The sequence below is a fragment of the Aquarana catesbeiana genome, linkage group LG03 (genome assembly GCF_042186555.1).
Source record: "Aquarana catesbeiana isolate 2022-GZ linkage group LG03, ASM4218655v1, whole genome shotgun sequence".
NCBI lineage: Eukaryota > Metazoa > Chordata > Amphibia > Anura > Ranidae > Aquarana > Aquarana catesbeiana.
In genome coordinates, this window is record NC_133326.1 from 376,100,673 (window position 1) to 376,128,109 (window position 27,437).

At 45.0% G+C, this 27,437-nt stretch overlaps 1 protein-coding gene and 1 pseudogene across 6 annotated transcripts in view; one reads left to right on the forward strand and one right to left on the reverse strand.

Annotated features, from left to right (window-relative positions):
• The window catches only part of FGF1 (fibroblast growth factor 1), a 301,496-nt gene that overhangs the window by 126,185 nt on the left and 147,874 nt on the right, over positions 1-27,437 (forward strand). For all 6 annotated transcript variants that reach the window (XM_073620644.1, XM_073620641.1, XM_073620645.1 and 3 more), the window contains exon 2: positions 704-790. The gene's annotated coding sequence lies outside the window, so the exon portion shown is untranslated. The remainder of the gene's footprint in view (positions 1-703; positions 791-27,437) is intronic.
• Positions 22,997-23,127, reverse strand: LOC141135967 (U2 spliceosomal RNA; annotated as a pseudogene).

The window sequence follows — 27,437 nt, forward strand, 5'->3', positions numbered from 1 at the left end:
AAAACATGTCAGGAGTAGGATAATTTATTTTGTGTTTTTTTTTTTTCAGTGGTGGGCCATAGTAATGGTATTAAATATACAGCTAAACATTTTGGGCCAGTTTTAATAAAAAAAAAAAAAAAATCAGGAGATGACTATTAACACTTACAACCAAATGAAGGCCAAATTTGTACTGAACAAAACAAGGCATAATTCACTTAGGGTGCCTCTAGTTTTTGCATACTTTTAAAGGGTGGCATGATTTAAAAAAAGATTGAGAAACACGGATTTACATTTTATATTCCATACCACTTTATATAATACTGACATATTATTAGACAGAAGTTATTTGTATCACAGGGACCACTGTATCACACCTGATTTTTTGCACAGCCGCATTTTACTAGTTATAAGAAAAATTTTAAGAGAGATGTAATATACGGGTTATTTAACTCTGCTTAATCCTAAAAAAATAGATGTGAACTGTTTGTAAGAAGCAATGACTCAATATACTGTACTCTTGTGTAAATATCTGTGCAGTATGACAGTGCCACCTAGTGGTTAAAAATTATTACAACATGCAAAAATATTGGGATCTGTACATTTAGGATTTGTGTTTACTAACGAGGTGTATTTATTCATTTTATTTGTTTAACTTTGTCAGGATGTTGTTACATTGAACAGTAAAATTATATGTATAATTCATATGTTTTTTTTATACCAGGTGGCATTGTTTTAAACCCAAGTTTCTGTGTGGTGAAACAAAAATATTGATGTTCTGAAGTTTAAGGAATAGAAAAATCTGTGAAAGGTGGGTTCCTCTATTAAGATATGTGTCCATGATTAATGCACATTTTATGTAGTTTTTCTATTTATGGGACCAGTCCACACCAAACCGATATTTCAATTATGAGTATAAGGCAATGGGTTAAATCTCTCGCAGGAACTGGGGGATTCTAGTTCTCTAATTTCTAATTTCTGCAACTGAGCTCCAAGGATACCCAGATAATGAATTGGTTACAAAAATGACTGTATATCATATCTTTTCTGCTGTAAAATGGAAGTGAAGTGCTTACAAGAGTAAGGGTCACCGAACACTTTGCAATCTGACCATACGAACTTTGTACAATCAACTTTAGATCTAACAAACTTTGTATTATGGGGACCTACTTAAAATATCCAATACATTTGTATTCAATCGGGCAAGTCCCTACACTACATAGTCGTTGGTAGATCTAATTGAGATTGTACAATCAGATTGTAACATTTGTGGTGAGCTTAAGGCAAGAATCAACAGATAAAAATCTATCATCTGTTTTTACTAAAGCAATGTTAAACTTTACAATAAACATTTTATGATTGCATATTTGTAACATACACTTTATTTTGAAGAAGTTTTAAGATATTGTACAGTTGTTTCACGCCCTTCTGACTTTTGCTTTGGAATTTCCACTTGTACCTTTCAAAATTGCAGGTGGCAGTAGACTGGCAGAAATCTTTCATATTAGGATTACCTTGTGGGGAATCTATTGTTTTAGATTATGTTTGTAACAAGATCAGCTTAAATGGACCTTTCAGGAAGTTTACAAGTCTACATTAATTCATTTCCAATATTCTAGATATGTCACAATATACGTACAGCAACAGTAGTTTTTTCTTTCAAAAGCTCTACCTTGAGTCCTTGAATTCCAGTCCAGTGACTTTGTCTAGGCTAAGAAGATGCCATCAGTCTGCTGCAGGCAGAAGGGATAATTTTCTCAGTCTTCTCTTTCTCAGTGATGGAACTGCAACATTGTAACTTTGTAGCATCCCACAAAGTGAAGGCTGCAGCAGGGGGCTGGTATGTGTAACACATTTGTGAACACAGCCAGGAGCTACACAAGCAACTGTAGTTACATGATCGATTCATCGCTGAGCTTGCATCACTCTCCATGAAATAGATGCTGACCCTGGAAAAAGCCATAATATATCCAGGAGAGAAAAGCAAATTAAGGCATTGTTAGGGGCAGTACCTATAATCTCTGGGAGAATTAATAAATACCAGTTAGTGGTACACCCCCATATTTATTACAGGTACTTATATAGTGCTCTCAATTTATGCAGCGCTTTGCAAATTTACTGTATATATTCTATCCACATCAATCCCTGCCCTGAAGGAGCTTACAATTTAAGGTCCCTATCTCACATTCATACATACACATACTAGGGCCAATTTAGACAGGAGCCAATGAACCTACCGGCATGTCTGTAAGATGCCAGGCCTGTACACTCTACTGGGAATGCGCCGCAGTCAGGTTAAAATGAAATTGTTATCGGATAAGGAAAATATTTTCTTTGTTTTTTTTGACAGAAGAAACTCATGAATTCTCTTCTACCAAAAGAACCTACCCACTGGCAAATACCCACTGGCTTTTTTTTCAATTTTGTGTTTTTGTTTTAATAGGATACCATAAAAATTAACATCAAAACATATTAATACAATAATCTTTTAAAACCTTATTGGTTAAAAAAAAAAAAAAATATCAGCTGGAAAAAAATAGGTAAGTGGAGAAGCGGAAGAAGAAGCTGATTAGAATAAACAATAAACTAAGGGGTCCATTTGCTGTGTGAATGTCTCAAGCATTCACTCATATGTCACAGATAATCTCATATTTTGCCTAAGAGCCCTTGCACACTGGGGCGGTTTGCAGGCGCTATTGCGCTAATAATAGCGCCTGCAAACCGCCCCGAAAGTGCCGCTGCTGTCATCCCAGTGTGCAAGCCCCGAGGGCTTGCACACTGGAGCGATGCGCTGGCAGGACGGTAAAAAAAGTCCTGCCAGCAGCATCTTCGGAGCGGTGAAGGAGCGGAGTGTATACCGCTCCTTTACCGCTCCTGCCCATTGAAATCAATGGGACGGCGCGGCTATACCGCCGGCAATGCGCCTCTGCAGAGGCGCTTTGCGGTGGTATTTAACCCTTTCTCGGCCGCTAGCGGGGGGTAAAACCGCCCCGCTAGCGGCCGCATACCGACGGTAAAACGCCGCTAATAATAGCGGTGTTTTACCGCCGACGCCGCCCAACGCCCCAGTGTGCAAGGGCTCTAATATCTTTATTTCATCTAGTGGCCATGCAGTGTTTTCCTGAAATACCAATCAGGACTTTAGCGCATTATGGCCACTAGATGGAGCTGGCAGTTATAGGATATAAATAGTAACATAGTTGGTAAGGTTGAATAAAGACAACAGTCCATCAAGTTCAACCTGTGTGTGTGTGCGCGCGCGCGTGTGTGTGTGTGTGTGTGTGTGTGTAGAAAGATCGTTTCCCATACCCTCTTAAATTGTTTACGTTAAGATGCAGATCCAAGAGTCTTTTAAAACTATCCATACATTCCTGCTGACACCACCGATTGTGGAAGAGAGTTCCACATCCTTACCGCCCTGACAGTGAAAAACCCCCTACGCAGCTTAAGGTTAAACCACTTCTCTTCCAGTTTCATCATGTGGCCCCTGTGTCCTCTTACACGCCCTGCGACTGAAAAGTTTCATACTTTTGCTGGGATCACCATTGAGATATTGAGATATTTGTACACCACAATCTTATCTCCTCTCAAGAGTCTCTTCTCCAGGGAGCATAAATTTAGCGCTTGTAGTCGTTTCTCATAAGTGAGGTCCTCCAGTCCCTTATTAATTTAGTTGCCCTTCTCTGGACTTTCTCCAGCTCCAGCACATCCTTTCTGAGTATTAGTGACCAGAACTCGACAGAATACTCCAGATGCGGCCGAACCAGAGTTTTATAAAGTGGCAGAATAATTGTTTTATCCCTGGCGTAAATTCCCTTTTTAATGCATGTTAATATTCTGCTGGATTTGGAAGCCGCAGCTTGACACTGCATGCTATTGTTCAGTCTGCCTTCTACAAGGACCCCTAGATCCTTATCCAGCCTGGAAGCCCCTAGATATTCTCCCCCTAAAGAGTAACTTGCGTTTATATTTTTTACCCCCCAAGTTCATTACCTTACACTTACCGGTATTCAGGGCTTTTTTTTCTCAGAGAATAGGTGCAGGAACTCAACCATGCCCGCCACACTCACATACCTGCCAAATGGCATCAAATAGTAGCTCTTCCCTCTGCATACAACTCCCTCCCTCCACTGCCCTCATTTTCTCCCCCCTCCTTAAAAGCTCTACCATCTGTCATATATCTTACCTTTGTTGCAATATTAAGCTGAAACACCTATCCGGCCGTAGTACCTCCCAGCATACTATACTATACTACAGTCACTTGCAAGGGAGATTATGCAGTAGGAGCATCAACAACTGGTCACCAGGGAAAAAATGGAGACCACAGAGGGTGCAGCTTACCACGCACCCTCTCCTGCCCATGACTGCACTGAACCCTGAGCACCTGTTCTGTATCTCCCTTGTCCCTGTCCGGCACTCAGTGGGATCTGCGCAGGAGAGCTGACCTATGGGAGCTACTGGGAGATAAGCTATCACTTGTAAATGCAGAAGCTGGACTTCAGTGTTACCAAGTGATAGTGGTGAGCAGGGAGCAGAAGACCTGAGCCAGAGGTGGTTTAACTGAGTTCCCCCTAGTTCCGGCTGAAAAAAAGCCCTTCCGGTATTAAACTTTATTTGCCATGCAATAGTCCACTCCATTAATGTATTCAGGTCCTCTTGTAAAGTTTCTATATCCTGCTGTGTTGTTATTGCCCTGCATATTTTTGTGTCTCAGCAAACACTGAGATTGAGCGATTTATCCCATCCTCCAACTGAAATTCAGATGCAAGCATGTCTGTGTTTTGCTGTAAATGAGCCCTTAAGCTGGCCATGATGGATTGAAATTTAACTGGTTCAACAGGCTTGCTGGAAAACTTTAGTTCGATCAGTGTTGCAGCCAATAGGCTACAGTGCTGATCAGTGTATTCTGACAATGGAGGAGTCCTGCTGACTTATCCTCTGTCAGAATACAATGACACAGCAGGGACGATTCCCCTATACACCACAATTATGTGGATGAGGAACTGGTTCTGTTTTTTTCACTCAGCTCACTGGCTGAGCAAACAAAAATATATGAGTTAGGTATGGACAGCTTTAAAGATGAGGGTCCTGATGTTGCTCACAATGGGACTAGGGAGGTGGAAACCTCTCCATGTTACTGCAAGGAAAGAGTCAGAGAGGTAAGTTTTTTTAAATGTTGAAATCCTCTCTAAACTGTCATGAAAATTTGTATAATCTTGCAATTCAAAAGTAATTTCAAAAGTCCAGTGTCCCTGAGTGTTCTATGACCCTCTTCCTCTGCTGCTACTCAATTAAGTGTGTCCTGGGGTGGATGAATAGGGAGCAGAATTGACATGCCAGAGAAATGTTTAACAGCCATATTGATAGGTATAGCTAATAATTTGCATATCATAAAAAATATAATCTGAGATAGGATACTACAGATACAGCAGCTATATATCAACAATTACATATATATACACTCACCGGTCACTTTATTAGGGACACCTTGCTAGTACCGGGTTGATAGAAAGTATAAGTATAGTATAAGGATTATAAATACTATGTTACCTAGTGACCAGGTACGCTTCCTGAAGACGTAATCACGAAATGTACGTTGGAGCGGTACCTGGTCACGCTATTCCACGTCATTTCCGGTTTGTTTGGCTGCCTCTTCCGGCTGGTGGAACGCACGCCGACCACGGAGGTGGAAACAAGGCGTCTGCACACAGTTCCAGCACAGACGAACTAGCAGCCCCAGTGCCGGGTCTAGGCACTTGTAAATGTAAGCGGCTTTTGGCTTTTTTATTTTATACCTTTTTTAAAAGAATTACGCTATGGATCTCTATTGTTTTTTCAATATATCCCATGCATAGCTCCGCGGAGGAAGGTTCTTTACATCTCCAGTCCATATATACAAGCAGGCATTATCCTGCCAAAGTGGTATTTGACTTTCTTTTTAAGTAAAGAAGTCAAATCTCTCGGGTAAGTAGATTTCATACTCCGTACATGTTGGGTGTCGTTCATTGTGTTTTGGTGAAGAATTTCTCACACCTTTGGAAGATTGTCTATACAGAAGATTTTTTGCTGTTTCTTAGACCACTATGAACTTTTTGTTTGGGACTTTATACATTTATTATTTTTATCACTTATTATGATCGATTGAGTTTTTTCTTGTCACTAAGTTTTTTTCCAATTGGTCTTTTTGCACTGTTCTTACATGTATGACATTTTAATTTGTATATAGTATTGTGTTTAGACTTAATTAGCTACTACCTAGCGCCCTCTACACACCACAGAATAGTACCGGGTTGAAACTGCCTTAATTCTTCGTGGCATAGATTCAACAAGGTGTTGGAAACATTCCTCAGAGATTGCTTCAGATTTGTCGGCCACACATCCATGATGCAAATCTTCCATTCCACCACATCCCAAAGGTGCTCTATTGGTTTGAGATCTGGTGACTGTGGAGGCCGTTGGAGTACAATGAACTCATTGTCATGTTTAAGAAACCAGATTATTTGAGCATTGTGATATGGTGCATTATCCTGCTGGAAGTAGCCATCAGAAGATGGGCACACTGTAGCAGTGGCCGAACTATAGGGGTCGCTGCTGTCGTACTTGCGACTGGGCCCTGTTGTTCTGCCGCTGTGGGGGGGCCCCAAGACCTGGCATCTCCCCTGCAGTTTTGGCTGTCCGTTTAACATGCAGTGGGGGGAGGTGGGAAGTGGCGATCGGCAGCTGTATGGTGCCCGCAGGCCATGGGCCGCGGGATCTCTTTGGGGCTAGCTGTTCTCTCTCCTAATGCATACAGTGGAGAGGGGAAGGGCCTCTGACCCGGGCATGTATTGACTTCACTCTTCAGTGAGTCACTCTGCTTCTACACTCTTGATGATGCATGCCCGGGTCAGAGGCCCCTCCCCTCTCCACTGTACATACACTATACATTCGGAGAGAGAACTACAAGCCCCAGGGAGATCCCGCCGCCCATAGACACCATAGAGCTGCTGATCACTGTCTTCCACCTCCCCCCAGGTGGGGGGGGGTACAGAGGTGTGCTGGGGGTCCAAGGTGCACAGCGGAGACCAGCCAGGTACAGGGGAACCACTGCAAGGGGGGGTGACTGTCTGGGGACCCTGATGTGAGGGGGGATCTCTGGGGACCCTGAAGTAAGGGGGGCTCTCTGGGTACCTTGATGTAAGGGGGGGCTCTCTGGGTACCTTGATGTAAGGGGGGCCTCTGGGGACCCTGAAGTAAGGGGGGGATCTCTGGGGACCCTGAAGTAAGGGGGGGCTCTCTGGAGACCCTGAAGTAAGGGGGGGCTCTCTGGGGACCCTGAAGTAAGGAAGGGGCTCTCTGGGGATCCTGATGTAAGGAAGGGGCTCTCTGGGGACCCTGATGTAAGGGGAGGCTCTCTGGGGACCCAAAAGTAAGGGGAGGCTCTCTGAGGACCCTGAAGTAAGGGGAGGCTCTCTGTGAACCCTTATGTAACAAAAGGCTCTGCTGGGGGCCCTGATGTAAGGAGGGGCCCTTTGGGGACCTTGATGTAAGGGGAGGCTCTCTGGGGACCCTGAAGTAAGGGGGGCTTTCTGGGGACCCTGATGTAAGGAAGGGGCTCTCTGGGGACCCTGATGTAAGGAAGGGGCTCTCTGGGGACCCTTATGTAAGGAGGGGCTCTCTGGGGACCCTTATGTAAGGAGGGGCTCTCTGGGGACCCTGATGTAAGAGGAGGCTCTCTGGGGACCCAAAAGTAAGGGGAGGCTCTCTGAGGACCCTGAAGTAAGGGGAAGCTCTCTGGGAACCCTTAAGTAAGGGGAGGAGGCTCTCTGGGGACCCTGATGTAAGGAAGGGGCTCTCTGGGGACCCTGATGTAAAGAGGGGCTCTATGGGCACCCTGATGTAAGAGGGGAGCTCTCTGGGGACCCTGCTGTAAGGGGGAGCTCTCTGGGGACCCTGATGTAAGGAGGGGCTCTCTGGGGACCCTGATGTAAGGGGGGGGGGAACTGTTTTGGGATCCTAATGTAAGTAGGGAGGCTCTCTGAGGATCCTGATGTTAGGGGAGGCTCTCTGGGGACCCTGATGTAAGGAGGGATCTGCAGTATGTAACAATATATTTACACACACACACACACACACACATATATATACACGTGTATGCCCACCCAAGCGTATCACTATTCTTACTTCACTGCTATGGGCTCTAGCATGAGATCTTTTGTAGACCTAGCAACGCCGCTGGTGGGGGCCCCTTCATGGTTTCTTGCACCGGGGCCCTGAAGACTCTGATTACGCCTCTGCACTGTAGCCATAAAGGGATGGACATGGTCTGCAACAATACTCAGGTAGACAGTGTTGTTTAAATGATGCTCAATTGGTATTAAGGGGTCCAAAGTGTGCCAAGAAAATATCCCTTATACCATTACACCACCACCACCAGTCTGAATTGTTGAAACAAGGCAGGCTGGATCCATGTTTTCATGTTGTGCCAAATTTTGACCCTACTATTTGAATGTGGCAGCTGAAATTTTTCCAATCTTCTATTGTCCAATTTGGGTGAGCCTGTGCGATTTGTAGCCTCAGTTTCCTGTTCTCGGCTAACAGGAGTCGCACCTGGTGTGGTCTTCTGCTGCTGTTGCCCATCTGCTTCAAGGTTCGATGTGTTGTGCATTCAGAGATGGTATTCTGCATACCTTGGTTGTAATGACTGGTTATTTGAGTTACTGTTGTCTTTCTAGCATCTCAAATCAGTCTGCCCATTCTTCTCTGACCTCTCACATCAGCAAGGTATTTTCATCCACACAACTGACGCTCACTGGATATTTTCTTTTTCGGACCATTCTCTGTAAACTCTATAGATGGTTGTACATGAAAATCCCAGTAGATCAGCAGTTTTTGAAATACTCAGACCAGCCTGTCTGGCATCAACAACAATGCCATGTTCAAAGTCTCATAAACTCCCTTTCTTCCCCATTCTGATAATTGGTTTGAACTTCAGCAAGTCATACTCACCACACCTAGATGCCCAAATGGAGTAAGTTGCTGCCATGTAATTGGCTGATTAGCAATTTTTGTTACCAAGCAATTGAACAGATGTACCTAATAAAGTGGCCGGTGTGTGTGTATATATGTATATATGTGTGTGTATATGTATGTATATGTATATATATATATATATATATATATATATATATGTGTATGTATGTGTGTGTGTATGTGTGTGTGTGTGTGTGTGTGTGTGTGTGTGTATGTGTGTGTATATATATATATATATATATATATATATATGTGTGTATATATATATATATATATATATACACACATACACATACACAGTATCTCACAAAAGTGAGTACACCCCTCACATTTTTGTAAATATTTTATTATTATTATATCTTTTCATGTGACAACACTGAAGAAATGACACTTTGCTACAATGTAAAGTAGTGAGTGTACAGCTTGTATAACAGTGTAAATTTGCTGTCCCCTCAAAATAACTCAACACACTCAACATTAATGTCTAAACTGCTGGCAACAAAAGTGAGTACACCCCTAAGTGAAAATGTCCAAACTGGGTCTAATTAGCCATTTTCCCTCCCCGGTGTCATGTGACTCGTTAGTGTTACAAGGTCTCAGGTGTGAATTGGGGGGCCGGTGTGTTCTATTTTGTGTTATCGCTCTCACTCTCTTATACTGGTCACTGGAAGTTTAACATGGCACCTCATGGCAAAGAACTCTCTGAGGATCTGAAAAGAATTGTTACTCTATATAAAGATGGCCTAGGCTATAAGAAGATTGCCAATGCCCTAAAACTGAGCTGCAGCACAGTGGCCAAGACCATATAGCGGTTTAACAGAACAGGCCTTGCCATGGTCGACCAAAGAAGTTGAGTGCACGTGCTCAGCGTCATATCCAGAGGTTGTCTTTGGGAAATAGACGTATGAGTGCTGCCAGCATTGCTGCAGAGGTTGAAGGGTTGGGGGGTCATCCTGTCAGTGCTCAGACCATACGCCACACACTGCATCAAATTGGTCTGCAATATGACCACCCACTACAGGTAAGTCATATAGAGCTTGATATCAACCAGAGGATTCACAATTCACAGTAGACCTGGAGCATCCACCTTTACACTCATTAATGCTGTGGTATAATCACAGGTAAGGCATATCTGGTGAGTCCTTTGGTGTGGCAGTGGTGGATCACTACAGTACTTTGTTGAAGAGCACAATTTTATCAGCACCATTTTACACAGTGGATAAAGACTGTAAATTTCAATTTCAATGTGACCGGCTGCCCTTTGCCACATTACTGCTTGATACTGTTTGGGGTTTTTCTTTATATCCAAGTTAAGAAGGCATCTTAAAATGCCATCTTAAAACTTTGTATATCACACTATGCACAGATTAAGTCCTGCTTAAGCAAGCCTGTAATCACTTTGTAATTTTCAACAAAATAATGTCTCATGGGTGAAAAAAGTCAAGCAGTTTGCCGCCAGCAATTGTGTTGCAGTATATCGCATGCCTGTCTGGCCTCTGATGGGTTATCCGGGGATTAAAATAGTTCCTCAGTAAAACCTCTACTGGCTGTTCAGTGCGTCCCCAGGGAAGATGAAATGGAATGACTCCAGAGGCAGGAAGCAGAATATAATATTGTTCTGTCCAACTGTTGACACTGAGCCCCAAACACAACAAGTGCCAGAGCAGGATAATGGTGACTTGAATGACATATTATTCTGCTCTCTACTTCCTTTTTTATTCGGTTTTGTTCTCGGTGGAAAGGAAAAACCACAGCAAAGATTCCAAAAGAAAGGAATCTACTGCTTTCACTGAATTTGAACTTTTCACAGAGAAAAGAGCCAATGTTAGCCTTAACAAAGACATTCTTTCTCAAGGTTTTTGAGGAGCTAAAACCTTCAGATATCATGTCCTAGCATAATTGCTGTCTGTTCTAGCCATTCTTTTCTGGTTTGGAGAATGAAAGGTTAAATGTTTGGACTGTTTTATGATATAGAGGTTAGACTGAAGTTGTAAAGGAGTGAACTTCTCAAAATTAAACTAGACCTAGACTCAGGCAAACTTATACTTCATACAGCATAGGGCTAGCCAGTTGTAAATGATATAGCACTCACAGTAGACATTCTCTAACTGCTTCATTGCCAGATCCACTTTGTCATTGATTCCATAGCACTGTGTGGCTGCCAGGTAGCATTAATACTAGTGGAAGTGCAAACACTTTACCATTGAGAGCTGTCCATTTCTAGACCCTGCTCTCTAAAAACCCTATCAATGTAATCTAGTGATCAGAGGCAGGGTGGATAGGTTAGACCTTTGATGATATCCAAATTTTGACGGCCTTCTGTGAGACTAGAAGAGCAGAGGGTGCCAGGCACTGCTACACACGTGAAAGTGTTTTACTGCTTACTGCAATCAGGAATTATATGCTAAAGATACAGTTTACTGATTGCTTTGTCATATTAAACTATGTTAACAAATCGCGTTAGACAGCCAGACTTTAGATTTTAAAGTCAACTTAATGACAAACGTCTTATATAAGCTTTAAAAAGTAATGTAAATTTAAAAGTTATTTTCAGTAGCTTTGAAGTGGTTCTAAAGCCTTAACATTTTTTACCTTAATGCATTCCTTACATTAAAGTAAAAAATGTTTAGGCACTGATTTTGGCCTCTCACCCACTCTAAAACTTACCCGAGACCTCATTCGAACCAGCGCTGTGCACATCTGCAGCTCTTCTCTCCCCTCACTTCCGTGTCTCACTGGTTTGGCTGGGGCATCGGGAGCCATTGGCTTCCAGTGCTGTCAATCAAAGCCAGTGACAAGAAACATGAAGGTCCTTTGTTCAAGCACTTCTGTTATAGTTTGACAACACTCTGTCCCTGTCTCACAGTGGTGCTCCTCTGTGTTGTCATCCTAGCATGCGGTCTTGTGATGGAGACCTCAAGTAACTTCAACACTCATTACACAGGCATAGTCTATCTGTTGCGTCAGATAGATGTTACGTCATGTCAGGTTCCCCTGATGAAGTAACATGACGTGACATAACACATAGGGCGTGGCCGGAGTGAGTAGCGGACCGGAAGTGATGTGAGAGGCGCTCAAACGTTTTATCTTTACTTCGCTTTTTAACTTTTATTGCTGTAAGCATCAATTTTGTCTTTTAATAAATCTTTGATTTTTTTATACGATTTACACTATGGGAGGCTTTTTATCTATCTTATTCCTATATGCGGTGCGGAGCTGCTAGAGGTACTACAAGAGCCTGTAATCTGGAGGTTGGATTCCAGCAGCACATGTGGCCATAAGGCTTACTATTCTCTGTATTGAGGTGAGAGTTCTGTGAGCACTGAGCAGTTGTGTGAAGGCACTGGAATATTTTCTTAGGTGGAAGTTCAGCTAACATGGAATAATTCATTAATTGTATGTATCTATTGATACTTGGACACCATTATTGGACTTTTGACTGATTTATTTGTAATAATTTATTTTGAGTTTATACACTGTGAAGTGTCAAGTGACATTTGAGAAACTGCGCAATATCACTTTATTGATTTAGTTTGCGTAAATTGTTTAACATTAATATAAGATTAACTTGGGTAAATAGCACACATTAGCACAAAGACGACTTTTTCACAGGTTTGTTTAAAGCGGTTGTAAACGGCTGGACATTTTTTTTTTCACCCTGCAAGGTAATGTCATAATGTGCTAGTATGCATTTTGATGCTTGCACAGAAGCTGCTGGTTACAGCACAGGGCTCTGAAGGAACGGGTGGCTGTTCCTTCAGAGCGCATGCACCAATGATGTCACTGGCTGCATGTACAGTAAATATCTCCCGGAGATATTTACACTACCTATAGGCTTACCTATAGGTAAATGTTAGTGATGGAAGTTTACTTCCACTTTAAAATTCAAATGACAATGTGTTCCTCGTGTGAGTTTTTGATGCTTGCACAGTAAATGTAACTGTTATTCATATCATCTGATATCATTATTGCGACCTGAAGATTTATTTTGATAGGGAATATTTTTATTTACTAGGAGGAAGTGCTGTGATGTCACATGTGACATCACATCTTTTTCCAGTGTAAATACAATGCAAAAGCATTGTGTTTACAGTGATCTGCTAAGGCCCTTAACCTAGGTCCTGGCTGTGATAGGTGGCAGTTTCAGTGCTAGTGCCTGTGGTAGCTGCTAGCTGCTGTGTCAGGGTGCCATTTTAAAACTGCTACTGTCCTTTGCATTTTTAAAATGGCACTGTAACAGAGGTCACAAATACTGGATTTTTTTCTTTTTCTTTTATGAAATTGACAATCTCTAATCCAGATGCAGTGTGTAATGAAGTCCATTTATCTGCATAATTTGGTTTGTGAGTTTCTGTGTCCAAACAAGGCATAAGACATGAGGCTGCCCTCAGTAAGAAGTGCATAAATTATTTTGTAGTCAGAGTCTGGATACTGGAGGAACGTATTACCCCAACTATGGCGACCTGAGGTGTGCCATGGTCACATGTAAGAGTATGCTTAAAAGAGGGCATACCCTGGATATGGAATATGAAGTATCAGGGGTATGGGTGGGAGAGAACCCGGAAATGTTAGCCGACGATTGCAGGGAGAAGGAGGGGGGATTATAAGCCCCGGACTCCTCCTACAAATACAGGCTAGCCAATGGCCAGCCTTCTAACTTGTAGTCAGAGTCCAGATACTGAAGGAACGTATTACCCCAACTATGGCGACCTGAGGTGTGCCATGGTCGCATGTAAGAGTATGCTTAAAAGAGGGAAAAAAGAACACAAACTAGGTACAGTAATGTGAAGTTAAAGGAAAACATGACAAACAACTAATCCAGCAAAGTTACAAAAGCTTGTTTAACTTCCACATGAGGATCAGGAATGTAATGACTGTAACAGGATGACTGCCAGCGTCCCATGTATTTGATGACATGGGATGGGACCCCCTGCTTGGATGATGTGGATGCCGCACCATTTCTGGTTTAACCCCAATTTAGCAATCAAAATGCTGACATGTGATATGAACTGTCCGGAAGCAAGAGGCTGCTTGGGAAAAAGGAGTAAAGGGCTATCGAGAGGGGCCGCTACAAACATGGAGAAAACCTGGTCCAAGGCCTCAACTGGACACCAGAAAGCGTTAGTTTTGTAATCATTTTTAACAAAACCCTGACCTGTCTGCCGGTTTTTGTTGTTGGGGAGTTGAAGTGAAAAATGATCAGGTAACCTGGTGAGACTACCTTTGAGGAGTACAGGTGCATTATGGTCGGCTTGGGACACCTCCCTGGGTCGGAGGAAACCAAAGTAACTAAAGAAAACAGCCGCCTTGAGGATAAGGCTGGGGCCTGCCCCAAAGGGTGAAAGAGACAACAAATCCGCTATCCCACCGAAGAACTAAGTGGAGATAATCATGCGTGTCAACCGTGACTATCCCTGACTTTTCCAAAAATGGATGGTCTGTCAGGATTGTGAAGTGAGAAGTGCTGAATACCTGACAGGTACAACTTGATGGTGTTAAATGACAGGGATAACGTGCCATGACAATAAGCCATGAAAACCATCATGTACTTGACATCCCCAACCCAGTTGCAGGGATAGAGGAACGTAAAACCACAAAAACGCCTCCACACCGTCTTGTAAGCCCTGAGAGTGTTCCTTGACAGTGACGCATTTATCAGCTCGGAAGCCTGCGCCCTGAGTGCGTCTAATCCAATGTAAACAGGGAGAAAGGTGGAACTGGCTTACCTACCGATCTGCTTCTTGATGCTGTAGGAGGAAACGCCGGAAATCAAAACGAGATAAGGCATCAGCAGCCACATTATAGACACCACTTATGAACTCCCCCTGAAAATGAAAACGGTACCTGAGACCCAACCGAGTCAACCTGCGCATGAAAGACATTATCGGGAGAGACCCAGATCTACCTTTATTGATGATCTCAGCTGTGGCTGAGTTATCGGTAAAGAAAACTGTGTGCCCAGCCCAAGTAACAGCAGCAGCCACTATTGGATAAATCTCAAAAAGTGCAGAAGTCTGAGCAAACTTGGAAATGTTGAAAACCTCGGGGGGCCATGGGCCGACCAACCACTAACATCCAAAAATAGTTGAAAAACCCACTGAGGCTGCGGCATCCGAAAAAATTCTGGGGGACATAACGTAGCCAGATGGATAAACATGGTGATCCTGTTCCAGCTGCACAAGAACTGATCCCACATGAGCACATTAGCACGAGCATCGGCCTGTAATTTCACGGCCGAATCAGTTTCCTGATACAGGGGAAGAAGAGCCAACAGCCTGGAAACAAATGACCTGCCCTGAGGAATAATCCTTATGACAAAGTTGAGCATGCCTAACAGCGACTGCAACTCCTTCTTGGAGCACACGGGACCTGACCAGATTGTGAATGAAGCCTTGAATCCTATCCAGCTTATCTGGAGGCAAACTGGTGACCATGCGGTCGGTGTCTAAGGAGATACCTAAAAAGGTGATCACGATGGAAGGCCCTTCTACCTTGTGAGCAGCTAGGGTGACGTTCAAATCCATGAACAGTTCTGTGAGTGCTATGAGGTCCTTGGGAGACTGCTTAGGGCTTGCGAATAACAAAAAATCGTCCAAGTAGTGAATCACCTTACGACACCCTTTGCGATTGGACAACACCCAATTGAGAGCTGAGGCAAAAATATTAAAAAGCCAGGGACTGCTCTTGGAACCAAATGTCAATTTTGTGGCAAAATAATACTGGTCCCGCCATTTGAACCCATGCCATTGCCAGAGGGAAGGTTTGATGGGGAGAAGTTTGAAGACATCCGAAATATCGGCTTTGGATAACCATGTGCCCCTACCAGACTGTAAAATGTGCTGAATGGCCAAGTCTACTGATGAATATTGCAGTGAAAATTCCTCTGAGGGAATGAGAGAATTTAGACTAGGTATGTGTGATGAATGAAGAGCAGGCAAGTCATAGATTAACCAAAATTTATTTTACAATTTAGGCCCCTTTCACACTTATACGACTTCAAAGTCGCACGATTTTACAGCGATTTGGGAGCAGTACTGCTTTGCCACGTTTTTGGCATTAACAAATGAAAACATGCAGTAGTTGGTATGAATCATAAGGGGGAACTCCATGCCAAGTTTTAAATGAAAAAACCGGCGTGGGTTCCCCCCCGGGGGCATACCAGGCCCTTAGGTCTGGTATGGATTGTAAGGGGAACCCCCCCCGCCGAAAAATCGGCGTGGGGGTCCCCCCAAAATCCATACCAGACCCTTATCCGAGCACGCAGCCCGGCCGGTCAGGAATGGGGGTGGGGACGAGCTAGCGGCCCCCCCACCCCAAAGCACCTTGTCCCCATGTTGATGAGGACAAGGGCCTCTTCCCGACAACCCTGGCCGTTGGTTGTCAGGGTCTGCGGGCGGGGGGCTTATCGGAATCTGGGAGCCCCCTTTAATAAGGGGGCCCCCAGATCCCGGCCCCCCACCCTATGTGAATGAGTATGGGGTACATGGTACCCCTACCCATTCACCTAGGGAAAAAAGCGTCAATAAAAAACACAGTACACAGGTTTTTAAAATAATTTATTAGGCAGCTCCGGGATCTTCTTCCGACTTCGGGGGTCCTCTTCCGACTTCGGGGGTCTCTCCGCCGTCTCCTCCCGGTGTCCGCATCTTCTGCCGGCTCCTCCGCTATCTTCTGCAGCTCAATTGCTAGCGGTGGTCCGGACTTCTGCCTTCTTCTTTTCTTCCAGAGATGTTGACACGACGCTCTCTCCAGCCAGAATGGTCTCTGTGCGCTCCGCAAGGGACTTATATAGGCGGTGGCCCCGCCCCCTTATGAGGTCACTGTCCCGGGGCATGCTGGGACTGTGCCGTCATAAGGGGGCGTGGTCATCACCCAGTGACCACGCCTCCTAAAACGTCACAGACCCAGCATGCCCAGGGACTGTGACGGCATAAGGGGGCGGGGTCACCGCCTATATAAGTCCCTTGCGGAGCGCACAGAGACCATTCTGGCTGGAGAGAGCGTCGTGTCAACATCTCTGGAAGAAAAGAAGAAGGCAGAAGTCTGGACCACCGCTAGCAATTGAGCTGCAGAAGATAGTGGAGGAGCCGGCAGAAGATGTGGACACCGGGAGGAGACGGCGGAGAGACCCCCGAAGTCGGAAGAGGACCCCCGAAGTCGGAAGAAGATCCCGGAGCTGCCTAATAAATTATTTTAAAAACCTGTGTACTGTGTTTTTTTATTGACGCTTTTTTCCCTAGGTGAATGGGTAGGGGTACCATGTACCCCATACTCATTCACATAGGGTGGGGGGCCGGGATCTGGGGGCCCCCTTATTAAAGGGGGCTCCCAGATTCCGATAAGCCCCCCGCCCGCAGACCCCGACAACCAACGGCCAGGGTTGTCGGGAAGAGGCCCTTGTCCTCATCAACATGGGGACAAGGTGCTTTGGGGTGGGGGGGCCGCACTGCGCCCCCCATGCCCCAAAGCACCCACCCCCCATGTTGAGGGCATGCGGCCTGGTACGGTCCAGGAGGGGGGGGCTGCTAGCTCGTCCCCACCCCCATTCCTGACCGGCCGGGCTGCGTGCTCGGATAAGGGTCTGGTATGGATTTTGGGGGGACCCCCACGCCGATTTTTCGGCGTAGGGGGTTCCCCTTACAATCCATACCAGACCTAAGGGCCTGGTATGCCCCCGGGGGGGGAACCCTCGCCGGTTTTTTCATTTAAAACTTGGCGCGGCGTTCCCCCTCTGGATTAATACCAGACAGCTGTCAGCACTGCCTGTCGCTCATCGGGAAAGGAAAGAAAAGTTTTCCTTTCCCGAATAGCGAGGCCAGGCTTGTGCTTACAAAGTCGTACTGAAGTCGTGTCTATATTATTCAGGCACGACTTGCATGCTACTTCAGGGTTTAACATTGAGGTCTATGGAGTACAACTCGCATAGAAGTTGGACCAAAGTAGTGCAGGGACTACTTTCAAGTCGGCACGACTTAAAGTCGTGCCAATATGAATGGTAGTCATTGAAAATCATGGAGAATGACTTGTCATACGATTTTGCAGTACAAAATCGTGGGACAAGTCGTATAAGTGTGAAAGGGGCCTTATCCTTTACCACACCGATGGGGCTAACCCTCCACATGCTGAATGGTGAACAAGAAAATGGCCCTATGACAAACCCCATGGCTAACTTTTATCTGTTCTAATTCATCCACTAACTGGGCATTCCTGGCAGCAGATAACAAATTAGCACACTCAAAAGACTCCAAAGGTAAAGTGATGAATCCCATATGAAACCCATCAGAAAAACCTTCCACAAGAAAATGCCTAAGAGCTGGGGATGGGTGGTGTAACAACCAGAAATCTAACCTGGCTATGTTGACTCGGCTCAGTCATGATGAACTGGATGACTTGATGGGACAGGCAGATTTGGGATACGTTCTTAAACAGTTGGCACAAATATGGAGGAGTCTGCATTGATTATAGTTGCAGACCATGTAGTTGAAGTTATTGCACAGCTGAGGCTTGCAAAGATAATGCATGGGTCTGCCCAGTTTGTCAACCTGCCCCGATGGCCCTGTGGAGGAACCACTGGACCCCTGCCTGGTAGACCCAGTAGGTATGGGATGTTCCAGGTCAGGATACCAATTGGAGGTATGGGCAGATGATTGGCAATTACCACAAGTTGGAGACTTCTGGCTGGCGAAATGCCTACAGAATAGCTCCGTGTCTATATTGCTCAGTGACCTTTGCCGAAAATGACCGGTGGTAATTGTAAAATGTAGAACCACCATATTTGTGGGCTAGATCCACCACCTTGTGGAGAGACAGGTTGTGCTCCTCTCCCCTGCCGGGACTTACGGCACAAATAACATCCATATAAATCCCAAAGGAGAGAACAAATTTGGCTATGCTCAGTTTGCAATTAAGCCTCAGATCCCTGGTTTTGAGGACCACCGAGACTTCCCCACAAGCGTAAGCCTTGTTCTCCACAATGTCCTGCAAAGCTATGAGCAGGGATGCCAGGTTAATGTCCTTCCCCTCCAGAATGTCTTTTTCAGATTGGCTCGGATGAAGAGCGCAGGAGATGCGGAAAGTAGTACTTATAGTGGTGAAGGAACAGCAAGAGGTAACAGCACACTGGTATTACCTACAGAGGTTTCCGGATGGCACAGGGCCTATAGAAGGCGCTGAAACTTCCACTGTGGCTGGACGGGCCTCCATCACATCCATCCTATCCTGTAACTGCTGAACTGAAGTGGAAAGCGTATTTAAAACTGTATAGATCTGAGTCAGAGATATGAGTAACGACACGTGCTCTGCACTGGTGGATGTCTGTGGCTGTGGTTGGGCCGGGTTTGGAAACAAAAGTGTGAACAACTCCGCTTATCTTGCCGTGGCCGAGAACAGAATGCCCCTGCGTTGGAGCTCAGCTATGAGTTTTGGAATAGTCCAGTTTCTCAGGGATAGAGTGCTTCTGTCTTCTGAGCCCCAAACTGGAGTAGGCGGGATGAAGGCAAATTCGTCACTCTCCGATATGTGTGACATGTTCAAATCTGTGGGAAAAACCAACTAGATATAGTCAGACTAAACCACCAACAATACCCTAACACACTAACTAACACAGTGTATGGTGCTGCAAGAACTGAAACAGCGCGTGTGGTTAACCTAGTGACTGTGACCCTCTATGTGTGTGTGGTGAGCGAGCCCGAGTAACATGCAGCGCCCAGACAGGTAATTAAAAAACGATCACTCAGGTCTTGGTACCTACAGACCGTGATAGGCAGAAAATAGGAATGAAAGTGACGTGCAACGTATGACGTATGATGTACGGGTGAGAAAACTGTAGCTAATACAATCCTTACAAACGAAACCTCAGCCCACACGGATCCAGAGACGTGACAGATCCTGCCATGCCATGCACCTAACTAACTGACCCCGACTGAATGATACACCGAACACACCTTGCTGCTCCAGCGCGTAACCATTGAATCCACCTACAACAAAACCATGAAGTGTGCACTGAAATGATGGGGAAAATAAGAAATTACACTGACAATGAAGTGATCACATGAAGCATGTGCATACGTGATGTCCTGGTGGAACCAGGCTACTCGTGCCCCCCCGCCCGCCATAAAACTAAATACTGATGACATGATTGTGGCTGCCCAGTGAGGGGCTGACGTGTGGCCACCGAATGGTAATGCGAGATGCGGCAGAATGCCTGGGAATGTCAGCGGATTCTATGACAAATGACCCCAGGTGCTGGAGTGGCTGACCTCGACCAGGACTGCCACCAAGGACTGGCATGGAACACCACGTGCGTGGGTGTTGGTGACTAGGCAAACTCCCAAGACTAGGGTGCGGCAGACCCTGACCCCCACCAGGACAGTGCGGCCTGTCACACCTGACCTGAACCCTGAAGTTCAGCCAGCAGTGTGCCACCCACCCCCAACACCTGGCCCTGCACCTACCTGAGCAGAACGTCATACCTGGAATACACAGCGGAAGGTCCAGTGATGGAAAAAAAACGTCAGACACAAACAAGCACCAGAGAAAGAGGAGCGTCCCCATCGCCAACTGCTATCTGGAAATGACGTCACTGACAGAAGCCTGCATGATCTGAACACATAGCTATGAATTCCTGTGCTCACGACGCTGCCTGCCTGAGAGCTGCAGCATGCATCTCCAAACATGGATGCCATGAGACCCCCTGTGCTCGGGGATGAGTGAAGCAGGATGCATGTACCCTGTACCCATAAAGTGTAAACCCATATGTGCAGTGCATGTGGTGAGTGACAGCCCAAATGATGGTGAGTGGCCACCAGCTGTGGAACTACAGGGCTCAGCAGGCCTGACCTGAATGATGTTGGTGATGCTCCCAGTTCCTTGGTTTCTGATGAGAGTACAGCCGAGATGGAGAGCCTGAATTAACCCATAGATGACCCAGTGAGTGGCAGTGCACGAAATGACAAGCGACTCTGTGAAGCCCCCAAAGCAGAATAACAACTTGTGCTGGTAGCTGCACAAAATTATCAGACTGTTAAGAGTTTACTTTTGTGATGGATAGAAGAGCTAATGGTTGAAGATCTACTTAGAAGGAGACTAGAAAATACATGGAACTGCTGAGACAGCATTTGTTTTCTGCACTGATGCAACGTGTAGTTCTGTGTGGCGCTCTGGACACTGGTATTCTACTCTATTCTCTGCTCTTTCTTCAACTACTGTCTGTGTGACCCTGAAGTGAGGCCAAGAGACACAGTTCTCCCAGGACACACAATGGCTTTGTGATGGACCTCTGCCCTCTGGACCTCCTTTTCCTTGCCACTCTGCCTGGGCGTCTTCCGGTGAGGCCGCTGTGGGCTGGTGAATTCCTTTACCCTGGCTGTACCCTGTGCTAAGGACTTTACCCATGCTGTAGCAGACTGTGGCCTGCTTCTCACTGCATGTATTGCTACCCTCTGACACTGGACTAAGTCCCTGCTGTATTAGATTGCTGCCTGTTGCTTCTGGACTTATCATTTGATGTACCTTATTGCCACCCTGTTATATTTCTGCATGTCCCTCACGGTGTTAGAATTATTGCCCTGTGGCCTCCATTATCTGACTCCCTGCTTTTTCAGTCCCCAAAATAAAAAACCCCTTGGCCAGGGGCCCTAAAACCACTCTTGCGCTCCGCATGTGTTCTGTTCCACCCACACCTCTGTCACAAATTGGTTGGCAGTGGTGGGATCAGAACATTCTATCACAGGCACCTAGGACTCCAAGTGGTTAAAGCACTATTTCTTGTTATTGAAAAACACTTTGACAGTATGAAAGGCGAGGTGATTAACGGACCTTATGTTTCACCTCGCATTTGTTCATTTGTAGGAAACTAAGGTGGAATCTGAGCCGGGTTTTACCAGCCCCCCTAGCAGGGTTGGTTCCGGACCAGATTTTGCGGTCCACTTGTGTCCACCAACAGGTTTTTTGTTTTTTTTTGTTAAAAAGCCCATGGTGTGTGAACACACTCCAAAAACTCCACCGGAGCAAAAAAAATTGCACACCAAAAAGTGAACACAAAAAGTGCACATAGGGCTCTCCAAAATCAAAGGACCTTGCCCTGATCCCCATTAGATGGGGACTGGGGTATTTTCACATGGTTCATCTGACCGAAGCCAGACGGACCCTATTTTCTGAAGGGTCTGCCGAAACAGACCAATTCCAAGTACTAGGTGGGGATCCCCAGAAGGGAGAACCCATGAGAGAGGGCTAACTAATCCAGATGGCCATGTCCACCCCCTCCCAAAACTTTCAGGGCAGACCTGAGGACCTACACCCTATCAAACGTGAAACAGTGTACAAACCCGACAACCAAAAAAAAAATACATAAAGTGACAACACAAGACAAACAACATAAAAGTGGGGAAAGGAGAAGTGGAGAAAAGTGCATATGGTGCCATGTGCATGGCCGGCCTTGAGGCCAGAAATAAAAAAATTCCTCTGGTCCTGGCCAAAAGGCCTGGCCCAAGAGGCAGGTGCGGAAAAATGTGTGAAGTGCAATGACCCTGGTGCCATAATTCAAAGTGATCCACCTCACCCCTCACCGTGAGACTACGGCACCCCTGGACTGCCACTCTGGGGGCAGATACACCATGGGCTTCTTTCAACCCCAGCCAGACCAGTGCAGCCCCATCCCCACCAGGAAGGCATGGAACTTAGAGAGCTTAGGGAGAGCCCCATGACTAAAAGCTCCACCACCACTCCACACCTAATTACATTTGGGAAGTACTAACCGAGCCCCCGCCCCCCCGGACAAGGGGGCCGGCATTCTTTCCCGAAAGACTGATGAGGACAGGAACCACACCAAATCTAGGCCAGAAGGCCAGGGACCCGATCCTTCAGCCAGACCCAATGCCTCTCCATCCCTATCAGGAGGTAACCCTTCCGGCTTTCTCTAAAGGAGTCCTTTTAACGGCCCTCAGTTCATCGAGCAGGCTGGTTTTGGCTCTCCCTGATACTAACAGTCCAGGTTACCATTACACCAAATGGATTTGCATAGCCACTGCCACCCCTAACCCACTGCCGTGGATCAGGTACAGTAGCACAGCACCACCACTTGGTAACTGATAAGAACAGATACTACACTTTATCTTAGCCAAAAAGCCAAGAAGCAGCTGTATGAAAGACGAGGTGATTCACGGGCGCTATTTTCCACCTTGCATACGTTCATTTGCAGGAAACTAAGGTGAAATCCATTCTGAGTTTTACTAGCCACCTTAGTAGGGTTGGTTCTGGACCAGATTTTGTGGTCCACTTGTGTCCACCAACAGGTGGTATGGATAAAGCAGGACTGGCCCAGGGGTTTGCTCTTGGCCTGGGACTCAGGTAGCCATACTTGAGAGGGAGTGCTGCTGATGTGAGGTCTGCTTTTGTGAGAGACAGAAAAAGGTTTGCATTATCTTCTGTTTTGTGGGTGACTGGGAGAAGCCCTTCACCTGTGAGTTAGGATCCTGAACTGTTTGATTGGTGCCTGGATGACAGGGATTTGTTTTCTGTTTTGTTTGTTTGATTTTCATGCAACCTTTTAAAAATAAAGCTGGCTATAAGTCAGATTTTAAGAAAACCTGCCGTTTGGGCTACCCTTTTTCCCAGGGAAGGTGATCCCTATTGAAGTAACCCCCCCCCCCCACACACAATAGATATATAACAACACTACATGATATATAACGTGGAAATTAATTCCTGCTGTTTAGTTCTTAGAAAAATTATGACTGACCATCTGATGCATTGCCCGAATATTTATTCATATAAGTGATAGGTTTGCTTGAGTCAATAGGCATCAGCAGCCACAAACCACCTAAAAAACAAAGATGGAGACGCAGTCTATGATTCATCAAATTGCTCAAAGAGTTTTCTGTGCTGAGAATGTGAGAGTATGTACAGTGAATACCTGCTATACCACATTTTTGATCAGAGTCCAATATCGTATTATGATACCTGGCAGTACAATTTCACTCCTCTCTCCCAGTCTTACCATGACAGTCAGGACTTTGCTGGGGGCTGATTTTTTTAATCCATCTGTATGGAGTAACCTCTCTATACATGTTTATGATGAATCTACTAGGAGCTGGTGATGTAAATGTTCCAGTTTAGGAAATGTGTATATGCATCTGAATGTGCCTTGGACTAAACCGTTGCTTATATCTTTAATAAGTCACCTTAAAACAGTTCAATGCAGAACTTATGCAGCCACATACCTGTGATTATAATGTAAAATAAATTGAACTGATAGACAATGGGTGTTTCCAGTCTGCTCCTTTACCAAAATCGTAAGCCAAATAAAATGGAACATTGTATACTTACCTAAAAGTAATTTTCCTTTCTTGACACTAACACATGATGGCATACACATGAGTATAGTAGACCTATTAGATTAATTTTGCACTAAACTCCCAAACTCCACTGTAGTCAATGCTGTTAAAGCCACTTTTTTTTCCATAAATCTGTTTCTTGTAAGCGGTTTTGCCAAATGCTCTGATCCACTTTTGGTCCTCATGAGTTCAAAGTCTTTTGCACACCATCCCATGAATCTGACTCTGATTTTAATGGGTTACCTTTATTGTTTCTGGTGAATTTCCTGATTGAAACCTCTTGTGGCATGGTTTCTTCTTTTATAGCATTTGGATTGTCTGTCTGCATTAATTTCTATTTCTGGCACTTTGTTACATATCTTCATGTGACATCAGTGTGGATTTTTTCTCAATTTGAAGTGTTTGTGTTAGTTCATGAAATTTTAAACACACTGAAGTTTCATTGACAATTATACTTCTACTGATGGTTACCTTGTTTGTGTCTTGGTGTAGAGTTCTGTTTCCTTTTTGAGATGTATCTGTACCCCACAAGTACACTTTCCTTTGCACAAGCATCCCATTTTGTATGTTTTTCATTTTAGAATGTGCACTATGCTTTGCTTCCAAAAATGCTTAGATGGTTCAAATTCAGGGCTTTTCCATTCCACAGTTCATATAGTGTTGATTTTCCTGTTAGTCAGTTTTGGAGATAGCATGGTGTAATAATTGCCTCCTCCCCAGTATGTGGTTGGCATATCTACATCAAGCAGCATGGTTCTTCCACTATCACATAGAGTATGGTTCATTCTTTCTGCAACCCCGTTTTGTTCTGGGTTGTATGGTACAGTAGTTTGAAATGTTATGTCATGCTTTCTGAGGGGACAATCATGGTGTCTAAGACCTCAGGTACCTCACTAAAGATTAGGGGCAATTGCCCCCTAGGTACCCACACTAGTGCCCACCCTGCCAGGCAAGTTAGTGGAGCCGAGTGCCAGAACTTTTTTTGGCACGGGCTCCAGGACTCACCTCTGCCGGGTTAGCCCCCCCATATCAAAATTTTTGAAAAAATCTTATGCAGTTTGTTAGATCTTTGTTAGATCAGGCTAGATCAACTGTTGTTTGCATTAGATCTCACACAGAAGAAGCAATATTAACAGTTATTTGCTGGGGGGGCTAACCCGTCATCAGCCCCCCCTTATCAAAAAATTGACCAAACAGTTAGCTATTTTGGAAGCAATTTGTTAGATCCGGTAAGATCAAGTGGTTTTAACGTTAGATCTTACATAGTTGGAGACTTATTAAGTCATTAATGAGCGGGGGCCAAAAATCATTCAAACGAATAGATAATTGTTAGATCCGGTAAGATCAAGTGGTTTTAACGTTAGATCTCACATCATTTCAGAGATATTCCACATCAAAATAGAGATATTAGGTGGTACATATGGACGGGTTAGCTCCCCCTTATCAAATTTTCTGTCCGAAAATCATTCAGGCTTATAGATATTCGTTAGATCCGGTAAGATCAAGTGGTTTTAATGTTAGATCTCACATCATTTCAGAGATATTCCACATAAAAATAGAGATATTAGGTGGTACATAAGGACGGGTTAGCCCCCCCGCATGCAATTTTCTGACCAAAAATCATTCAGGCTAATAGCTATTCATTAGATCCGGTAAGATCAAGTGGTTTTAACGTTAGATCTCACATAATTTCAGAGATATTGCACATAAAAATAGAGATATTAGGTAGTACATAAGGGCGGGATGGCCTCCCTACATGCAATTTTCTGGCCAAAAATCATCTAGGCTAATATATTCGTTATATCCGGTAAGATCAAGTGGTTTTAACGTTAGAGATATTAGGTGGTAGTACATAAGAATGAGATTAGATCTTACATAATTAGAGACTTATTAAATAATTAATGAGGGGGGCTGGCCCCCTCTTATCAAATTTTCTGGCCAAAAAATCACCCCGGCTAATTGATATTCATTAGATCCGGTAAGATCAAGTGATTTTAATGTTTTATTATCCATAATTACAGGGATATTATGGATATTTGGTAGCGATGCACAGATATCCATACTAGTGTCTATATCCAGTGAGGAGTGCCATTGAGCATACCGAGGTATGCTGAAATTATGTGGGTCATTAATCGACAGGTGTGTCCAAGCCCAGTGAAGCCTGAAGCACAGTGCCAGAAGCCAGAGGGAAACTTCGGAGGGCTCTGGTAAGAGAGCCAACTGGGTGCCCATCTACGGTACCTGGCTCAAAACCAATGACACGGAGAGACAGCAGTGAAAGTCCAAACCCTTGCAGAGGGCCCCCCGTTGTTGCCTCCAAGCAACCCAATGTCCTGTTTCTTTTGACAAATGCTGCCTGGTGTTGGAGAGTCAATGCACACCAGATTCCAGAACTTAGCACAGAATTAAGCCCGATCAGAACCTCGCAGAGAAGCACGGATACAAACCACCGAACAGGCCAGGGCCACCACTTCCTCCATGCTCCCTGACAAGCTGGTGGGACCTTCTCCTGTTGTTCCCATCCAAGTAAAGGGAGTCTACACCAAGGCCCTTCTGCATACTGGAGCTTAAGTGACCCTTCTCTACAGAGACTTCTATGACAGGCCCCTCAAGCACCTGCCTTTGCAGAAGTTGGAAGAGCTGCAGATATGGGGCATTGTGACTCAGAACTTCCCCTATGATGGCTATCTACCGGTCAAGCTGACCTTCGATCCCTCCATGGCTGGGAAAGCCATGGATACTTTTGAAACTTAGGCAGTGGTCTGTCCTTGCCCACCAGGGGCCAGTAAGAGTTCTCCCATCATAGGGACCAATACTGATCTTATCAGAAGGCTGTTGACACCTCTTGTTCTGGAGCCGGGCACTTCAACTACAAGTGTGCACTCCATGCTGAGACAAGCCTACCAGCACCTGGTACAAAAACAGAAGGGAAAGATCTGGCGCTTGGACCAGTGTGAGAAGGTGTTACAGCCTGGTAAAGTGGCCTATTTATGAGCATCTGTCAAGCTAAATTGGAAGCAAGCAGGCCCTTTCATTGTCCTTGAATCAGACGGACAGAGAGAAGACATGGGAGTGGAGATAATTCCCGAGATGGTTTCAACCAAAGGGTTGCAA